Source organism: Panthera onca, chromosome F1 (assembly GCF_046562875.1).
Source record: "Panthera onca isolate mPanOnc1 chromosome F1, mPanOnc1 haplotype 2, whole genome shotgun sequence".
Classification (NCBI taxonomy): domain Eukaryota; kingdom Metazoa; phylum Chordata; class Mammalia; order Carnivora; family Felidae; genus Panthera; species Panthera onca.
In genome coordinates this window covers 15,395,393-15,411,046 of record NC_138355.1, presented here as the reverse complement: position 1 = coordinate 15,411,046, position 15,654 = coordinate 15,395,393, and the positions used below count along the sequence as shown (strand labels likewise).

The window sequence follows — 15,654 nt, the reverse complement described above, 5'->3', positions numbered from 1 at the left end:
ACTTATTTATTATAATCATTTTGACTTGAGAATTGTTTGACCTGTAAAAAGAACTTCTCCTGAGAAAGTTAAGTCTTTCATCTCTTGTCTTTTGTAATTTTTTAGGCCTTAAATCACATAACTGTATCATTTTCTCTTTTTATTTCCAGAAGAAATAATTTACAATGAATTTCCTCAGTTTTTTAATAGGTAATAGATCAAATAAAAAGGGACTCAGTTGTATCAGCAGAGATACAGAGAAAGTATACAATATAGCCAAATACCCATAGTTGCTTTTTATTTTACTGACCTGCTCTGGAATCATTTACTTTGTTTTATTCAATCATTTTTGGTTGGTTAGGATTCTATCTTAATAGGATTTGTAGGCTCTTCTTTGATAGTAACAAACCATGCATCTTAACTCTGGCTTACTTTTTAATTCTGCATAGATTTAAGTATTTTAAAGTGCTACATAATTATTCACATATTTTGGCATAATTTTGCTGCATAATGTCCCAGATGTGAAATTTTAAACTAATGGCTACTTTCAGCTTCTGATATCCAATAGGTAAATTTAAAGCCTATTAGATCAAATAACATTGACTTACAATACTACTTTTGAAACTTTTTACTTTAACAAAATAGGAATATTTTAAACAAAATAGGATTTTTTTAAAAAAAATGTTAACAGAAGCTATTGGACTCTGTTCTTCATCGCCATTGGAAAGATTCTTGAGAATATGCAGACTTAATGGGCAACATGAAGAATTTGGGTTAACTATGAAAGTGTAATGTCTTGATTGATTTCTGAATGAGAGGAAACATTACCTATTGGGGGGGGGGGTCCCTTTAAATCAGGGAGGTTGTCCAGATGACTTACAAATTCTTTCCCTGTTGTTCTTTATCACATGTGTTTGATAAATAAGCACTGTCAAGTTACCTGGAAGAAGCATTGTTTTTTAAGTTTATTTATTTATTTTGAGAGAGAGAGAGAGAGAGCAGGAGAAGGGCAGGGAGAGAGGAAGAGAGAGAATCCCAAGCAGGCTTCATGCTGTCAGCGCAGAGCCCTGTGTGGGGCTTGAACTCACAAACCGTGAGATCATGACCTGAGCCGAAATCAAGAGTCGGATGTTTACCCAACTGAGCCACGCAGGCACCCCTGGAAGAAGAATTTTTTTACAGTTAATATAAAAAATGTGAGTTTTTATCTTTATTACTGTTTTTAGTGGTTTGAGAACATGAAGCAAAAGCACGCTCTTCAACCAGTATTCGCGGCTTCTCGGTCTTTGTGGTTTTATATGTTTGTTTCAGTGGGTTCAGGTAAAGTACATGATCCCAAGTTCCTGAAAGACAAAGAATACGTTTCTAATTTGTATGATGCAAAGTTTTAATTTTTTAATTGTTCAAAGAAAAATTCTTCCCTTTATTCCTAAAGTGACAAAGTTTAGTAATAGGACAAATCTGTTAAAATGGGGACACTGAGCCAGATTTAGAAAATCGTTTAAACCATTTAAATTGGTATTTTTCTCAAAATCCAAGTCAGGAGGTCCTTCTTAACCTGAATGCCTGCATTTTTGTAATATAGCAAGGCAGTTTAATTGGAAACAGTGAAAATTGTTAAACTCATCTATCCTGTTCTACAGGGGAGACTGAATGTTTGATAAAATAGATACTGGCAGTTGGACAGCAAATCCTGGGTTTTAGACATGTGTCACTATCAGTTTGAACCTTTTGGTGCCAGAATTTCCCAACACTTGGAGGTGATGCAAAATACATTAGGGCTCTCAGGTTAGCTACAGAGTTGCCAATCCCAGAGGGTTAGATGTAAATCTTCCCCCCAAACACATCTGAACTGGTGTTAGAAAGTAAAGTGGAACTTGCTATTGAAGCTAATTAAAAATAATAGGAGTAGGACTAGCTTTTTTCCCCCTTCTATACAATATATCCGTACCATATTTTTGGACCGTTTTTTTTTATTATAACTCTTACTTTTCAAGACTAACAAGAACCTCATGTTGAGTATTTTTAAACTGCTTCCAGCTTTTACAAATCAGGTTTTGTTGCAGTAAAAATGGTCCATTTTTCTTTTATAGGAATCCAATTTTCATAAACTGGAAAAAAAATTGCAGAGACTGCTTAGGTTTCCTTGGGGCTTTGAAAAATATTTTTCAGGCCTGGAGTTCTTCTTTGTGGTTGGCACACTGATGTCATTGACTGACCATTTCACTGGAGTCAAAGCCATTATCTGAGCATCTGATTCTCACACTTTCATTTTCTGTACATATTTTATGTAGCCTGCCTCTTTTTCTCCCCTTCTTAGCATCCTTTGACATTAACTTTCTGTTCATTATATGTATTATATATTATACATATACATTTTTTATTCTGTTCTAATTTATTTTTTTCAAACATTAAATCACAGTTGGAATGGCAGTTGCACTTTAAAATCCTCCTGAATAGAACTGACAAATTATTTTCTCAATATATAAAAAAAGATCTTTTACCCACGGTTTTAAATGTATAACTTTTTCCTGAGACAAGGACTCTACATGTGAAAATTAGGCTAATTTCTTTAGTTCTAAGGCCAGTATGCTCAGCCATTCAGCCAGTTTTTTCATTTGAAAAGAGTAACCTCAAAATGACATGTTCTCAATCTAAAAGGCATTGTGTGGTGTTCACAGAACTACATATTACGCTTAGAACTGAATATCATGAGATTATTTCAAAGCAGTTATTCAAAGGAGAAATCAAATTATTGTCTTTGTTACAACCCTTCACTTGGCTAGTCAGGAAGTTCTTTTCTATTGAGAGGAATGTAAACATGCCTATAAAAATTGATATCAATTTTGAATGATAACCCAAACTCTTCCATTCTAATAAAGTTTTAGTGATCTTCATTATTGAGTAAGTAGTATAGAAAGTATATGGAAGGATCAAAAGAAAATGAAAAGAACCTCCTAGAAGTAGTTCCTTTGATAGACATTGAGACCATCCATTTGTTCAGCAGTATTTTAGGAACGAAATGAATTGGTATATACTTATGAAATCTTTTAAAGGTAATCATTAACTAAAATACTGCTTTATTTAGTGTGTTATTAAATTTTTATCAAAAATTATTATAGCTTGGGGCACCTGGGTGGCTCAGTTGGTTGAGTTTCCAACTTCCACTCAGGTGAGTTCTAGCCCTGCATCGGGCTCTGTGCTGACAGCTCAGAGCCTGGAGCCTGCTTCGGATTCTGTGTGTGTGTGTGTGTGTGTGTGTGTGTGTCTTTCTCTCTCTCTCTCAAAAATAAATAAGCATTAAAAATGAACTTTAAAAAAATTATTATAGATTATTATTTATAGATTTCTTTTCCTATCAATTTTGCCCAGAGGAGAACATTTATGAGAAGCCTTTAAAAAAACTCCTGACTTTAGTAATTTTTTCCAGATATGGTGGTTACAAAATAAAGCAACCAAATTCCATTTTCACCTATCGATTGCCAAAATTTTTTTAATACTAATTCCCACACATAGAAGCAAATAAGTACTCTGATACACCTCTGTGGGAATTTAAATGGATAAAACCTTTGTGGAATGCATTTGGTAATCAAGAACAAGATCCTTAACATTGTTCACTTCCTTTAGCTCTGTGATTTCATTTCTAACAATTTATCCTTAATGAATCAATAAAAAATAAATACTAGATAAATGAACTGTTAAAAAAATAAGTGATTGGGGTGCCTGGGGGGCTGTCAGTTAAGCATCTGACTTTGTCTCAGGTCAGGATCAATCTCGTGGTTTGTGGGTTCGAGCCCTGTGTCAGGCTCTGTGGTGTCAGCTCAGAGCCTGGAGCCTGCTTCAGATTCTGTGTCTGTCTGTCTGTCTCTCTCTCTCTCTCTCTCTCTCTCTCTCTCAAAAGTAAATAAACATTAAAAAAAAATCCTTTTAAAGTGAGTGTGTGTCAAAGAAAATAAATACACTGAGTTTAGTGAGTGTAGTGTACACCTATCTAATTGTGGAGTGAATGTTATTTTTAGCAGCTGCTTTTGTGTCACATGATACTATCCATATATTAGATTATATTACTCCAGGGTTCTGATTTAAGAGCATAAACATGAAGGGGGCGCCTGGGTGGCTGTCGGTTAAGCGTCCGACTTTCGCCCAGGTCATGGTCTCATAGATTGTGGGTTTGAGCCCCGCATCGGGCTCTGTGCTGATGGCTCGGAGCCTGGAGCCTGCGTCGGATTCTGTGTCTCCCTCTCTCTCTGCCCCTCTCCTGTTCGTGCTCTGTTTCTCTCTCTCTCAAAAACAAACAAACATTAAAAATTTTTTAAAAAGCATAAATATAAAGGTCAAAATAGGTAAAAGCAGATCCATTTAGCAATAGATAATCACTTTACATTAAATTCTCCACTTTTTAAAGAATTGACCACAGAGAGCTTTTCATTTGGTTTTTCCTTATAGAAAATTCTGTTTAAAAAAATGTTATTTACCTATAATGTTTTGGTAGCATAAAAGTGAGTATACTACTGCCACATCTATGATTTCTAGTAGTGAAAGTTGACGGTATTTTTGGAGTATTTGGTCGTTCTATTTATATTCAGTTGTATGTATAAAACATGACAATAGACTCACTGATTTAATCTTAATATGTAAACATATTTTCATTTTAAGACAAGCCTATTATTAAAGAATGTATAACATTAAAAAACAAAAACTTACTAAATGCGTTGTATATACAAGGCACTATTATACCTTTTATCGACTCTGTTCTTGGCATACACATTTGTATAGGTCCCTAATATTTGTTCTTAGCTGTATCTAGTTTGAGATATTTGCAAGAGTTGCTTCTCAGTTTAAATGCAATTATGTTAAATCATAATTAAAACAGTTAGAGGAGAACTTCTTTATAGAAGCCAGTGGGGTTGGGTAACAGACAATATTCTATTTAGTTTTGAAAGTTGCTCTGTTTCAGGGTGTATTATTTGGTCTAAAAATATCTAGATCTGTGAAAATTTTTATTATAATTGTATTAAGTTACCCAAATAGCATTGTTTTTAATATATGTAAGCATGTATTTCAAGATTAGTAATCAGTGTTAATACCTAGTCATTTTAAGTTCTTCCTCCTTTCACCAGTATTAACCAAACAGAAAATATGGTAAAATTTCTTAAACCATTTATAAGAAATAACACTATGTGACAGGTAAAATTATATCTAAGGTAATGAAATTTTATTCTTAAGCTTGTGGAATGGTGAAAATAGGAGAACACAAGATGCAATAGCTGTGTAACACAGTTCTGATGGGAACGTTAAGTCAATGCAAATAAGTGACTTTTACACTATGAGACTCGGGCTGTAACATAATTTGTATTACACTAAATTGCACTTTTCTTTTTAAATACATAGCCATTCTGCCAGTATATTTTTTTTATTTCAGGAGGTGACATGTCTTAGGAGCCTCCTAAAAGTTTCAAGGAAAAATGTTTAAGGCTTTTTTTTTTTTTTTTGGTCTAAATCAGAGTGTACAAAAAATAGTAACTTGCACTTATGTATATATCATCATGTATTTCATTTGATCATCGATAGTGTGTGAAGTAGATAAGGGAAAGGGTAGTCCTGTCTCTATTTTAACAAAAGTAGAAATGAAGGCTTAGAGATTTTTAAGGGAGTAGTCCAAAATAGTGAAGCCTTTACTATTATACCAGTATGGCCTCCAAAAGGCAGGCAGATTTATTAGTCTAACAGTGAACTGTGCTTTATAGTATCTTAGAGTAAATGTTATTAAAATTCAGAGTAAGATATGTAGTTTCTGCTGTGCAGCACAACATTGTTTACCTACTTTGCTTTCATATATTTCACATAGTTGATTGCAAACTGATGCTTCAGATTGCTTGGAGGCAAGTTGCTAAAAATGTATGAACACATTAAGTAATTAATTACTTAAGTAATTAATAGTGAACTAATAAGTAATTTAACTACTGTTAAATTCTCTTCAGTACTTCTTAGTTCATTAAGTTCTCCACAGAATAAAGAAAAATAAAAACAAAACAAAATAAAAGTTCTCCACAGAATCCAATCATATAAAAAATGAGGGTGAAATGAGCAAAATAATCTGTCTCTAAGGGTTAATATCTCATGCAAATCATTTATTTAGCTAATTAATGTACATGTTTATATACATGATGCTGTTGTTTTCTACCTATATATGAATCCTCATATGTTAGTCTTAATTGTCTTATTTGTTTAGACATTTTATAGAGACAACAGTCTTCCTAGCCTTAAACAAAGGCTTATTCTGCTGCTGGGACACTAATGATTTGCATTTCCCAAGGAGAATTGAATTAGGTTTTATTAGTAAATTGGGCCTATAACTTTTAAGGCCAGATTTTTATTAGATTATCACACATCAGCATTAGCAAATTGTAAACTTTACTGAAATATAGAAATACAAGCCAAAATTCAAGGTTTAGAATTCTGGAAACTTGGGAAGATGTTTTATCCTAGAGAAATTATACTCCTGACTTGTAAAAATATTTTAAGTGATTTACTTTCCTTTGGAAATTTAGAAGCAAGAGAAGAAGTTGGCAACAAAACTGCTCTCATTAAGTTTGTGGTAATTTTCAGTCTGGTGATCTGAGCAATACGTGTTAGCTGTATATAAGGCCCAAAGATGCTCCAAAGGAAAACGAAATTTACTGTCACTTTATTAGGACTTTTATTTAGAAGAAATGCAGCATAACTGAGTCTATAAATAAAAAAAGTAATCGGACTACGACTGGATCCTATAAAAATGTTAACACATCAATTATGGTGTAGCTTTGTACTAGAAGAAATGACATGGAAGTTAATCCAGTCGTGGCCGGGAAGTTAATTATATCGCCACCTTTTAAGAAGGATTATCTAGTGCTAAAGTTTATACATTTTCATATGTATTAATTGTATTTCTTTGATTATACAAATATATAAAAATTAGTTGTAAATTTAAATGTAAAGAAAATAGGAAGTCCATAAGCAAAGATGACTGCTTTTGTGACATGTTTGACCTGTGAACAATGCACTTATTAAAAAAAAAAAAAAAAAAAAAAAGTTTTTTTTTTTAAGGGAATAGGATGTAAATTGCCATTATAAAGCCTTGCTTATTGACATTCTAATGAGAATAACAAAACCGTAAGCAATTTGTTTGATAAACACAACCACTCCCTCCAAAAAAATAAGAGAGGAAAACACATCATGTCTTTTATTTCCTGTAAATCTGGATTTGGTGATATTGAGTTTACTCCTCAACTCAGAGATACTCTCTAATTTAAAGTTGATTTATTGTAACCCATCTGTGTTTTGATTGATTTAACCATGTGATTTAAGTATTTATGAACAATTGTTAAAAAAATTCCTTAGGTTAGAAATGTTAAACCAAATATTTTTATTTGTTTTAAAAAACATGAAATCTAGAGCCTATAGGTTTTTAAACATAATATTAATTAATTCCCATATTTTCCATATTGCCCATAGTCCTTCCAGATGTGCTGTTACAAATAGCTCACCCCTCAGATATGAGCCATATGGGTTCTGTAAACTGATTTGCACTTATTTTGAATAGGAATTGTATAGATTGCAGATGAATTATTAAACTATATTTATAATTGCCAAATAAATCTAAGAGCAAAATATTAAACTGTAGTAAATGAGAAAAGAATGTGCAATGAAGACCTGCCTGCTTTAATAAGTTGAGTGGGTTACCTTCTCAATTTCAACCAAAAGAAAAGAGTTGCCTTTTTTTTTTTTTTTTTTTTTTTTGGTTATTGTGTTTTTTTAAAAAAAAAAAAAAAAAAAGGTCTATAAAACTGCTTACAGAAGTATCTAAGACAAAAACAAGGAAATATAATGTTCTAAACTCAGCCGGTCCAAACCACTTGAGCTGCTATGACAGCTCATAAAACTGAGAGTAGTTTTTAACTGGGCTCTGTTTTACATTGCCAAAGTGAATTTTCCTTGCAGGAAGTAGCCAGAGGGTTTATTTAGTTTCCAGTCCATGGCTTTGATCTTTCTGTACTGTCACATCTCGGGTTACATAGCCCTTTTTCACTGCAGTAAATCTGCAACAGTTAATGAGAATAAAATTTCCTCCTTCTTACTGATCTCATGCTGTTAAATGCCAAACCACAGCCAACTGCATATTTGCAAAATTTTAGCTACAATGTATGAAAACAGCGCAATCAATTTAATCTTGTTGTCTTTGTAATTCATTTTATTGGGCTTTCTTCCTTTTTAAGTGACCTACTTTATCAAGTAAGTGGTTCCAAAGCCAAACCTGGGAGGAAGATTTAGAATGTTTAATAAACTGAGAGGAGAAAGGTGTGTGTGTGTTGGGGAGGAGGGGTGAAGCGGTGAGTGCACGTGGACCTGTACCACCGTTGAGATTCAAATTGGGTCTACTTTAATGCTTTCTAAAGACCAAGCCTCTTTTCCTCCTCAAATAACAAGCTGGTTTATTATTACTTTGATTATGTTGTATATTCCGTTTCAACATAAATTTGTACCTAATGAGTTTATTTAATAGGTTAGAACATTGTTTTTCACTTTTGATTGCATACATTTCTTTTGAGTCTATAGTATTTAATGGAATTTAAAGGATTTCAAAAACTTTGATCCCTACATTACAAGAGCTGTCCTTAAAGTAAAAATAACATTGTTACCAGCATCTGCTGAACCATCTCATCAAATGGGTCCTTACACATACTGGTGATATATAAATATCTGTTGAATAAACCAATGGAAATTAAAAATCACATAAAGCAAGCTGAATTTTGTACATTATTAAATACATATATCTTCATACTGAAGTACAAGAAAATCTTACATTTTTTATTTTTCATTTTTGGCTACAGTGAGATCTCTCAGTTGAGGCATTATTTGATTCAGTTAATCTATGTTAAATTTCTTTCACTCACACCTTTAATCTTCGGTCTTGTTTTGTAGTTGGCAACTGGAACTTATAGCTCAAGAAATTCACACTTAGAGGCCATTTTAGATGATAGCCATTGATATATGTACTTTATTAATATTATGTATTTATATAGATCATATATATATATTATAAAATTAAATTAAATATAAAAGAAAGCTGGTTTTAGTTCCTCATCATTGAAGTCACAGGACTTCTGCTTTCACAGGACAAGGTATTTCTAGTCTCATAAAAATCAAAATGTTGGGATAAATCAATAGTGTGTAACATCCATTCATTGATTTATATAACTCTCATAAAAACAATGACTAAAAATGTATTGAAACTCAGAATATTTCTAAATTGGAGGCAGTAAAGTCACATCTCCCGATAAAACCGAAGAGAACCCACTTTTGGGACAGTACCAGTTGTTAGATACCACAGTAAGAAAGGAGGGTTGGAGGGGCGCCTGGGTGGCTCAGTCAGGTGAGCATCCAACTTTGGCTCAGGTCATGATCTCACAGCTCGTGAGCCTGAGCCCCGCGTCAGGCTCTGTGCTGACAGCTCAGAGCCTGGAGCCTCCTTCAGAGTCTGTGCCTCCCTTTCTCTCTGCCCCAACCCACTTGCATTCTGTCTCTGTCTCTCTCAAAAATGAGTAAACATTAAAAAAAAAAATTAAAAAAAAAGGGGGGGTTGGAAAGGAGTGGTTTGAAAATTTTAAGAGAGGTGCCTTACTGCCCAAGGCCTTTTTCAGCAGGTGTTAAATATAAGGTAGAAATGTTAAACTTTAAAATTTTAGTTCTCTTAGAATTATTATGTTTTCAAATAAGCCTATCTAGGTGTACTTTCACTGTAACATCATAGTTTGAATGTGAAAAAAATGAGGCTGAAACAAAATTTTAGACTCTATCTGTGGGGAAGACTGTTCTATAGTTTGTTTCTTTGTTTTTCTACAACTTTAAATCTGTATCAGACCATTAGTCCGTAAGCCCCCCAAAATTCTGGATTTGAAAGTCCACAGAAAATTTCTGCACAAAACAAACATTTTTTTTTTTTTTTCAGTTTTTGTTGTTCTTTAAAAAAAATTAAAACCTAGGGACGCCTGCGTGGCTGAATCCATTAAAGCGTCCAACTCTTGATTTAGGCTCAGGTCATGATCTCGTGATTGATTCCTCAGTTTGAGCCCTGCATTGAGCTCTGTGTTGACAGTGTAGAACCTGCTTGGGATTCTCTCTCTCCTTCCCTATCTCTCTGTTCCTCCCCCACTGATGCTTTCTCTCTCAAAATAAATAAATAAACTTAACAAAAAAATTTTTTAATAAAATAAAAATCTTAAAGTGACGCTGCCCACAAAAGTTTGTTTCTGGAACATGAATAGTCAAGTCCAGTTTTAAATGAAATTACTGGAAAGGAATAGAAACAATGCAGGCTTCAATACCATATAGACTTCATCTTTATTCTAATTGTATTGTTTGGAAAGTTATTCTCTAAAATGATTTTGCATCTGTCTGCAGTCAGATATGTTGATTAATAATTATGATATGTATTGAAATATATTTGCTGAGTGCCAGGCAATATGCCAGTTGCTGTTTATTACATTCCTTATCTAATTTAATCTTAACAGCTCAGGGAAGAAGACATTATTATTAAGGAAACCAAAGCTTATCAGGTTAAGCAACTTGCCCACAGGTAATCATTCCACCACCTAATCTCTTCTCTTACTTTTACCCATCTTTCTCTCTTCCTTTCTGCTAGAATGAAGGAAATGTCCTTTTTTTTCAAAGTCCAGTCAGTTCATTTTGCTCCGAATTCCATCCCTTCTTGCCTTCTCAAGGACTTCTCATTATTTTCATCATTTTTCATGACTTTTCATCATTATTTTCCCTTCTTCTGGATTATTCCTGTCAGCTTACAAACATAATCTGGAATCCCCCTCGTTAAATTCTCTTGGGCCCCACAGCACACTTCAACTACTGCTCATGTCTCACTTCTCTTCATAGAATACTCCTCAAAAGACTCCCATGTACTCTTCAGTTTCTCCAGTCTAGTCAGAATCCTCGGTAATCTTCATGTTGCCAAATCCAGTGGACCTTTCTCATCTTTAACCCAGCAGCATTCGGCACAGATGTCCGGGCCCTGCTTTTTGAATCTCCCTTCTTTCATCTCAAAATACCCCATTTTTCTGATTTTCCTCTAAACACTTCTCCATTCCTTCCCAGTGTTCTGTGCTGTATATTCCTCCTCCCTTTCCCTTTTAAACACTGGTTACTTCAGGGCTTCGGCCCTGTTCTCTAACAACACCCTTTTGGAGGGCCCTCTCTTCTACCTACATCCACTACCTAAAGGATTTCATCCAGATTCCATGGCCTTAAATACAATCTTAGCTTAAATATTTATCTGAGACCTTTCCTCTGAGCACCCACCATTCCTGTCACTGTTTAACTACCCAATTGAATGTTTACTAAGATGATCTAACATAAGTTTTGATTTCCTCCATGCAAATAGGTCCCTCCCCTAATCTTCATCTCAGTGAGTGTCACCATCATTCAGTAGGTCAAGGCATAGACTTGGGAGTCTTTCCTGATTCCTCCCTTTTCCTCATATATTCCTTCCTCAAAGAGTCTTTTTCCGACAAAACTGTCAAAAGTAGCACCTTCTCCCCGATCCTGTACTTACTGTCGGTTTTAGCACCCTAATCATCTATTTGTTGTTCCCTTGTTCATCTCCCTCCTTCCACAAGAATGTCGTCTCCAGAAGACCAAGAACTTAGACTTTCTTATTCAAAGTAGCATCTACAGTGCCTGGCATACACTAGCTTCTCAGTACATATTTGTTTAATAAATGAGTTATAAGGGTCAGAGCCATTAGTTTAAACACATATATGTCTTACTCCATTTCCCATGCTGTATTTTACTTTCAGTGTTGTTTTGTTACAGTCTTAGTTTTATATTTAATCTTTACTTTTTCAGTATTCTTTCAAATGTGCAACGTATTAAATATGCAATCAAAATATATTATGTGCTTGTATTATAAAATTTGGGATAGGAACCCATGCTATATGGGAAAATTCTATATAGGATAAAAAACTGTCTTCTGAATTGCAGTATTTTATAGATAAAGATACTTGCCTTTGTAGTTAAGACTGAATTAAGAAATTCTCAGTTCACATGTACTCTACTACATATCTGTTTGAATCTACTAAGAAGTACTCATCTCTACTGACTGTAAGCATTCTGTACCATAAAAAAGTGTTAATGCCAAAAGAAACTTTAACGTCCCAGTATTACAAGTTTTGCATTAGTTTTCATTACCAAATAGCTTATGTTCTGTGAGAAACAAATTTTATGTTATACTTAAAATGAATAAAGGTTTTCTTTGATCTTGTTTCATTCCTATTACTGGGTCTTAATAAAAATGACCTGTTAGCAGTCAGTAAATCAGAAGTATAACATGTTGGAGGTTATTTTGTTATTTCCAAAAGATACCTTTAACTTTTACTTGAATTAAAGACATTTAATGAAATTAGCTTTATAGAGTAATGATAAATGAAATCAACTTTATAGAGTATAAAATAAAGATACAATCAAGGTAAGGATGTGCATTAAATGTTTTAATACTTAAATTTCCCTATACTCAGTAACCTTTTTGTTTGACGAGCACTGGCTAGTTTCTACGGATAAAGAGATCAAAATCACTTCCCTTTGAGAAGCTTATAGTTCAGGGTTAAAATATAATTTTTTGAGATAACTTACATTATCCTATTTATTATTCTTTATATCAACTTTCTTTTTTTTGAAAACGTTTAAGGGTAATAGCAGGCTTAGAAAAGGAATTAAGGAATTAATACTAAGTACGCTGTCAGTATTTGGACATGGTTGGTCTAATACATGTTCCTGCCCATTTAAAAAAAAACATGAGAGAGAGAGGCAGGGGGGAATGGTAGAGAGAGGGGGAGAGAATCCTAAGCAGGTTCCATGCAGTCAGCACAGAGCCTGACACCGGGCTCCATCCTACGACCCGAAATGTGAGATCCTGACCCGAGCCAGAGTCAAGAGTCGGCCACTTAACAGACCGAGCCAGCCAGGGGTGCCCCATTCCTGTATATGTACATTTCTGTACATATATGTATTATACATTTCTGAATTGTCCTTAATCTTTAGAGGACACAATCTTTAGAAAAGAATGCCACTCTACCTTAATAAACAGTTTTTTAAGAGTATGCTATTTAGAATATTGCAGTTTCTTAACTTCCATTACAAAAGTATGCCTTTAGAAATTTTTTAAGGAAAAAAATCTGATAATCTGATGATGTTTTATGTCAATTATATCTAGAAGCTGGAGAAAAGTAAAATTTTAAAAAATGTTAAAGATACTGTGAAGAATTTTCTTAGATAACAAAGTAAATAGAGTGATAGATTCAGATTTTTTGCATTTTAAGCTAAGCATTGCAATACTTGACAAAGAATCACATTATTATTGAAATATAGCCCCTGAATTATATAGACCGTTTAATTAAACATTATTCTTTGATGGTCTGGTAATTCCCTAGAATTTAGTTACTTCATTAGAACAATAAGCACTTTGGAAAGTGTCCAGACAGCAGCTTGTTGTGGCTTTGTAATAGAGACAATGCCTCTTTACAAACACATCAGTGTCCTACAAAACATACTTTGAATAATTGTGTGATTTGAGGAAAGGCATTGTATCAGAGTTTGATGTGAATGTTTATTTCTGATGCCACCTATCTCTACTCTTACTGAATAGAAACCTTTCCTCTTACATAGTAGGTAGGTGGGAAGGTAGGTAGGCAGATAGCTGTTCCCAAGGGAATACATGACCCTACATTTTAGTCTTTGATTTACACTGATATCATAGCTATTGATAAATTCTCAAAGCTTTTAATTGAAAGAGTTTCAGATTACACATGATTTGTTTCAGGTTTTCTCATTAAAAAAAAAAAAGACAATAAACCTCCATTGGTAGTTGTTTGGAAATGGAAGAGATGTCTGGAATTAAGGGGATTGGTTATGTACTATTATCCTGCAGATTATAATCGTGTAAGGATTTTAGGCCAACATGCAGTCTTTAAGTAGTAGCCCAGACCACTTAGTAATTTTATAACTGCTTAGTGCCTCTAGCAAATAAATAGAACTCAGACCTACTTCAGAGAGACAAATGGGACAGTCTGTAATAAAATCCATTTTCTTTTTAAAAAAAATTTTTAATGTTTATTTTTGAGAGAGAGAGAGCACAAGGAGGGGAGGAGCAGAAAGAGAAGGAGACACAGAATCCCAAGCAGGCTCCAGGCTCCGAGCTGTCAGCACAGAGCCCAATGTGGAGCTCCAACACACGTACCGTGAGATCATGACCTAAGCTGAAGTCAAACACTTAACCAACTAAGCCACCCAGGCACCCCTGTAATAAAATCAATTTTCAAATGTTACTTTGTTTTTATATTTGAGAAAAAATGATTGGTAATTTTCTAAAATGTATATATCTATTTAACTGTTAATTCTTAGTCAATTTAAAATCTGTGTATGTCTATGTTGGTTTTCATGTAAAAGTTATACCTTTCTACAGTCTCATTTCAGACTGGAGAGGTACGATCAACAAATTATTTCTTACTCCCTTTGATTGAGTTAAATATTATAAAATAATTAGTCCTTTGAATAGACTTATAAACAGGAGCATAATTAATGATTTCCTGAATATCTTCTCTTTTGTGAACATATATCTGCATTCTGTTTCAAGTAATATCTAAAGTTTATCTAAAGTTGATACATCCCATTTTTTCAGAAATTCTTTCCATTTCAGGTTCTTCCAGCTAAAAACAAAGCACCTTGGCCTGTCAGAAATTAAAAGGCAATACAATCTTAAAAAGGAATCCAGATTTGTGTGGACAGTATCAGGTGGCTAATTTAGAGCCCCTCAAATGTGAAAGGATGGGAGGAGGCTTCTATGAACATAGTTAGGCAAGTAAATTTTTAAGTTGCAACTGTAACCTAAAACTTACATCTTTTCAAATTGATACAAGAAACCCCATAAAACTATATTTACATGGGTGTTCAAACCTAATGCTAGGATCTTTTTTTAAGTGGTTAAAAAAAAAACCCACAGGAATTCTTAAAAGTCTCAAAAAGTTGTGTTGTTTTTTTTTAAAGTTCTCTGGGTTTTAAGGACTTTATAAATATTGGACTATTGTAATTCACCTTGTTCTCTGTATACACTAAGGGGAAAAAAGAAACTATTACACTTTCTTACAGTTGCATCTTGCCTTTTTCCCCTCAAGTCTTAGGGTGGGGGGTACTGTTTGCCATCAGCAAGTGGGCACCATAGTCATTTTAAAGAAGTCAGTTTGTAATCTTTCCTTGTCCTGCATACTTGAAAAACCTAATCTAGCTATACCTATATGCTAGTTTTAAATACTGCCTAAAACTCTATACTGCCTATAATCTCAAAAATGTACAGTCAGTGCATTACCGTGTCCCTGAAGATTTCTCCTGATAGTTGCCCAACTTTGCTTATAAGTCCCAGATTGTCGGGCTGGCACAACCCCAAGATAATGAACATCATGGAATGAAAATACCCTATCCTAGACACGTCCGTGACCTGTGCCCTTTTCTAACAGCAGTAAACCTGAGTACAGAAATGTATGCAGTTTGGGAAGTGATGATTTGTGTGGAATAACTAAAAACCTTACCCTTGATTTACTGCTTTCAAAATAAACTCACTGAATATAAAATAAGGTA

The 15,654-nt window shown here is 33.9% G+C and overlaps 1 protein-coding gene across 2 annotated transcripts in view; it reads left to right on the top strand.

The window, feature by feature from the left end:
• The window catches only part of KIFAP3 (kinesin associated protein 3), a 174,059-nt gene that overhangs the window by 144,812 nt on the left and 13,593 nt on the right, over nucleotides 1-15,654 (top strand). The window lies entirely within an intron of this gene.